Source organism: Triturus cristatus, chromosome 10 (genome assembly GCF_964204655.1).
Source record: "Triturus cristatus chromosome 10, aTriCri1.1, whole genome shotgun sequence".
NCBI classification, from domain to species: domain Eukaryota; kingdom Metazoa; phylum Chordata; class Amphibia; order Caudata; family Salamandridae; genus Triturus; species Triturus cristatus.
Genome location: NC_140593.1, coordinates 115,421,940 through 115,427,939, shown reverse-complemented (window position 1 = coordinate 115,427,939; position 6,000 = coordinate 115,421,940). Strand labels below are relative to the sequence as shown.

General features: G+C 41.0%; 1 pseudogene; it reads right to left on the bottom strand.

Moving 5' to 3' along the window:
- Window positions 1–1,366: 1,366 nt before the first annotated feature.
- Window positions 1,367–6,000, bottom strand: part of LOC146788982 (nuclear receptor subfamily 2 group C member 1-like) — a 175,746-nt pseudogene continuing 171,112 nt past the window's right edge.

Below are 6,000 nucleotides of genomic sequence, written 5' to 3'. Positions count from 1 at the left end.
CCGGAAATTCTTTTAAAAATGTATCAAGCTAAATGTATGAGCGTAGCTATTTTGGGGGCGCGAGTTTGGGGTTTTTATGATTCCTCCCCCATTCAATATGTTGAAAATGCCTTTCAAGATTTATTTTAGCTGTACCTGCTAGTTCCCCTGTTTTTAACTGTCATAGTGAGTTGGGGATTCCATACATATCAGATGTTATTAAGGTACATCAGTTCTACTCTGGCACAGAATCTGGACTTCCAGTGGTAAAGGCCTAAATAAAGAAATATTAAGGGACTCAATGAAGTTGGATCATACTACAAAGATTACTTGGTTAAAGTATATAAAAAAATTATGCATGATCTTGGGCGCCTGGAATATTATACTGCCCCAGAGACATTGAATACTATTTGCCGGAAGGAGTTTAAAGTTATCTGCATGACCCACCTTGAGACAAACAGACTTGTAATGGGGATGAATAAACCTGCGGTTGTCCAACATCAACTGACTGTAATAACATATGATATCCAACCATATCTTTTACGCTGCCCAGGGGGGTATCACAGGTATGTTTTAACTCGTTTTAAGTTTGGTACTTTTTATTGACTAATTAGCTATCCTGAGATGAATGATTGATCCAGAGAACTATTTCCTTGTCCCTGCGATTATCTCTCCACACAAACAACTATACATGTGATTTTATTTTGCAAATTGTATGCCAAGGACAGTTCCAGATGAGTTTTCCCCTTGTTTTGATTGGGGGGAAGGAGACATTGTCGGCCTGCCTTCTTATATCTACAGCTATTAGACAGTGATTACTGCATTGGAGCTATGGCTGTTTTTTTAAAACGTATATTGAGAGCAAGGATATTTAACAATGTCTAAACTTTCTCAGAAACTATACTAGATTGTACCATATTCCATAGGACTGCTTTATTTGTAATATTTATTCCCCATAATAATATGCTTGGTTTAAGTCCACCTGTAAATGAATGAATTCTGGAATTGTGTACATTTGTATTTTAGAAAATTGTTGAAATGTTTTTATCTGTCTGCTTTTGTGATTTTATATGCCTAAAATCGAATAAAGCTCTTTTTGATTTGATTTGATTTGACTATGAAGTTTAAAAGGTTTCAAGCGACTGGGTTCATAGAAAACTATGGCTGCGTGACTCTACACAAAGTACCTGTAGATGCATCAAAATTCACAAGGCCAAACAGCCACAGAGATGGGAAACAATTTGATGGGAAAGATTGAGAAACAAGGAGTTCCCGAGTCCTTGGGAGGTGATGTGACAGTTCTGCTGCAAGCAGGAGAAGTGATGCGTCAAATCCGGACTGTAGGGGGATGTGATGACTCGACTCCAAGACGGTTCTGGTCTGTGGGTTATGTGTTGGTAAAGCTTGCAGCACAGGTGCGATGCAGAGAAATCCGGGATGTGCTGGCGATCGATGCGATGGCGGCAAGCGGCACTGCGTCAGTTTCATCAGCCGCGATCCCATGATGTGTCGGTTCTTGCATCCGCAGCAGGGGCTGCGTTGTCTCTGCAGCGGCGCAGAGGTGCATGGAGATTCTTTTCACATGGCGGGGCTGCATCAAAATAAAAAGCAGCAAAAAGAGCGATGGGTCAATTTTCTCAGGTCTTCAGTTTTCTTCCAGTTCCCAACAGCAGGAACAACCTCCGGAGGCCCAAACCAGAGATAGGCACCTCCTGGCAGATCAGAACTCTCAGCAACAGAGTTCAGGGGAGCTAGGGGTGAAGACTTTGTGTCCCTGTGACTTCAGAACTGGAGGCCAGCACACACGAGCCCTTGGAGATTCTTCTTCAAGAAGGTTCACAGCAAAGTTCCAGTCTTTGTCATTTCCTTGGCAGAAGCAGCAGCTGCAGGCCAGCCCCACACAGTACACAACAAAGGGGCAGTACTACTCCTCACAGCTCTTCAGCTCTTCTCCATGGCAAAGGTTCCTCTTGCGTTCAGAAGTGATCTAAAGTTCTGGGGCTTCCGGTCCAATTCTTATACCCCATTTGGTCTTTGTTCTCTTTGTGCAAGCATCTCTGAGCCCAGTCCAAACCAGTTATGTCCTCACTAGTGCAGTATGACCACAGCGGGTGGATACAGCATTGTGCAAGGGAGACAGGCCCAATTCAGGTGCAAGAAAATCTCCTCCCACTACTCTTAATGCAGCCAAGTCCCATTAATCTCAGATCTGAGTCATCCAGGAAGGGCCAGGCACACCTCAACCTAGTGACTGTCTACGGTGAATGCACATCCCCAGCCTCTGTCACTCCAAAACCAGAAAGTCAATCCACAAACAGGCCAAGGCACAGAGTATGTGTAAACAGAAAAGGCCCACATTCTATAAGTGGCATTTTGAAACACATAATTTAATAAACACCTTTACTATAAGATGTGTTATTAAATTCTGAGTTCAGAGAGCCTCAACTTTATTTCTTTATCTTGTCCCAATGGGAAGTTATACTTTTAAGATGTTACAAAGTATTTCACATTCTATCCTAATAGTGAAAAAATAAAATTAGCAGTATTTAGCTATCAGGACATGTCACACTCGCCAGTACATGTCCTGCCTTTTACATACACTGCACCCCGCCCATGGGGGTACCTTGGGCCTACCATAGGGGTACCTTACATGTAAGAAAAGGGAAAGTTAGAGCCTGGCAAGTGGGTGCACTTCCAGTACCAATTATAGAAAGAATGCACACCTTGTACTCCTTTTAATTATTTTATTTTAAAGAATGCTCCAGGCTCAAATATCGCATGCAGACTTGTATCAAGCCCTGCTCCAAAGCACGGATACATGATTCCAAAATATATGGAGCGTCATATCGCTCCAATACAAGTCGCACAGCGGAATTATGAAATATTCCAAAGACTCTATTGTTTATGTAAAGTAATCCAGTTTAATCACATTTAAATCAATTCAATTTCAAAATAATTTTTCTGCATGAATTCACATCAAAGGCTGAATGGTTCCTAATTTTTTCAAATGTAAAAGAATTGCCCTTGGCTATGTTCTAAATCACATAGGAGTCCGTAATTCATTCAGGGTAGACTCATTCATATTAACCCAATGCATTCCGCGAGTGCACTCGCCAGGCCGACATGGCAGTTTAAAACTGAGCGCAGACACTGCAGTGGCAGGTCTGTGATACCTTTTCAGGGCTACTGTGTGGGTGGCACAATCAGTGCTGCAGGCCGGCTAGTAGCATTTTATGTACAGGTCCTGGTACACTCAGTGCACTTCACTAGGGACTTACCAGTAAATCAAATAGGCCAATCAGGGAGAACCAATTGTAATAACTATTTACACAGGGAGCACTTTCAGTGTGATATTGATAAGCAGTGGCAAAGTGCCCAAAGCAACTTAGCCATCAAAAACGAAATCCAGCACAGTATCAAAAACACGGAAAGTAAAGGCAAAAAGTCAGGGGAAACCACACCAAAGATGCCAAGTCTAACATTCTACAATTGCGTACCTTGTACTCATTTTTTCCTCTGTTCCTACATTAGCAGAGCACGTGCAACGAATTCTGGGAACCCAGTCTAAATATATATTTTGCGATTTAGCTGCTACCTTCCTGCTTGAAATGTGGCCAGTTTTAGGCCATTTATTGCAATCTGGAGCTCTCTTGCGCACAATAGTGGTGCAGCTGTATGGTAGGTGCCTGAAATTACCTTAATGTGGCCTTGAGGTTTGAAAGCTCTCCCAACTAAACATTAAATTACCTTCATTGCCCCTCTTCCTCATCCCAGTCCACGTAAAAAGAGCTTTCGACTTCATTTATTGGTATCGATCGCCGCTATACTTAAAAGAAACTCAAATGGTTCTCCCAACATGGCTGTCACAGTACGTCCTGTTCTGTAAACCTTGAGGAGGAACCTATCCATTACAATTTTATTTCTTGAAGTCCTGAAGTACGGATTAAGATAATTTCTTCTTAATTTTCAGTTTCTGATGTCTAATATATCTTTCCATTTCAGAGACTAGCAGATTGTCCTGCCCAAAGTGTCATTCCTCTGCATTTTACATTACTTTAGTCCTGCTTTAATCCTCCCAGAATAAATTTGTCTCTTCGATTTCAAGTTGAGTGCTCTTTACTCTTGGAGGATCTATGTTTTTGATAAAAGCTTATGTGCTTGCCGCCTCCGCTTGGAGATCAGAGGTGAGAGGTGTATTTAATTTTTTGCAGCTTAGTCAACATTCAGAGTTTAGAACACTTTTTAGACAGCGGAGTCTGATTGTCATAATACTCAGTAAGTTCATCAACCTTAATGCAATGTTTGAGTTTGCACCGGGATGTTTTGAGAGCACTTATTAGGTTCTTCCGCACTTGGGGTGTGTCGCACATCTAGATGGGCTTGTCCGGTTGCCTATCAGCACAACTTTATCAACTTGAACTTGTTATTCTTGGGTGATATTTCAAATCTTGTATCTTTCTATTTTTGATTTTCTTACATTGATCTTTACATCTTTCTATGTTCACATTTTTTTTTTATTGTTTCACGTTGCACCTTTCACAGTTTTTCGTTGTCACTTTTTTTGCCATGTGTAAGCACATTCAGTCGGTCCTGGCTTTTAGCCTTCTCTGTATGTTGTTGTTTTTGTAAAAATATGAGAGTATCAGCAACTTAGCGCATTATGGTTTGTTCGTATTTTCACAGTGACCCCTGAAGAAGGGATGCTTTGCATCCCGAAATGCATTGGGCAGAGCATATTTGCCGAAGAAAGATCAGACAACCACGTCATTTTGTTAATCAGACTACTATGTACAAAAATTGATGTTTGTAATATTGTTTTCATTTGATGATATTTCAATATTCAAAGTTGATATCAGATGAAGATAAGCCACATAAAGGCTTCATTGGTGTATGTGAAACAACAAAATGTATTTGTTCAAGAATTTCATTGTAATGTGTATTTTTTTGGTACTACATTGATTAGGTGATTCTACATATCACGCTGTGCACCCAGTATACAAGTGAATATTCATTTTCGTGACATTTTTTCATTGGAGGCTGGCTGCCTTTAACTGGGGAGCACGCATAAGGGCGTACTTTAGAACAGTTTATATATGGCATAAATACTTCAATCTAATGTTGCGCAGCTACTTAATGGTAGATCATGGAGGAAGATCATCCAGCTAAGAAAAAGACTATTAAGGCACCAGGGCCTGTTGGGAAAGAGGATCCCCATGTTTCTATTGTCCCTGATCCAATTCAGTCTCATATGGATTTGGCGATGATTAACTCGGCTGTTGAGGGGGCTTTTGCGACCAGAGAAAACAGCCTCACCTAAAAAAATATACTTTTCTTCCTCTCAGGATATGGACATTGCGAATAAACTGGGGAACAGTGCGGCAGATAAGCCCAAGGATCAGAGTTAAAAGAAGTTATAAAAGACATTTGTGAGAATTTAATATTTCCAGAGGCTTCCTCACAAAAGGAGGAAAAAGACTTCTATCAATACAGACACACAAAAAGCAGATTCATTGCTCATCCACAAAGTAATTAGAGAACTTCTATCTAGGAAATAGTCAGATGTTGAGAAATCTTGTTTCCCTAGATTTCTTTACAGGAGGTATCCACTGGAAGATTTCTACGAGGATTTGCCGGCAACATTACAAGTTGAGTATATGAAGATTGGTCCTGAAGATGTGGCATATGCTGATACCACTGTTAAAAAGGTGATAGGACATGTAAAAATGGCTTACAGAGCTTCAAATCTGGCCTCAGGGCAGACATGTTCCACCTGTGCAGATCAATCTATTTTACAGAACATTCAAACCTTAGCAGAATAGCTTTCAAATGGGGAGGCTTGTACTTCCAGGCTCTCCATGATGGAGCAGTAAGTCAGGTTTTTTTCTGGCAATTCCTTTGACATGCTCTCCACTGCTGCTTCGGGCTCAGGTTTCAGTAATACCTGCAAGAAGACACACCTGAATAATGTCTTGGAGGGCCAACAACTCTCAAAAAAGCTGTTGTGAGTCACCGCTCTTTTTG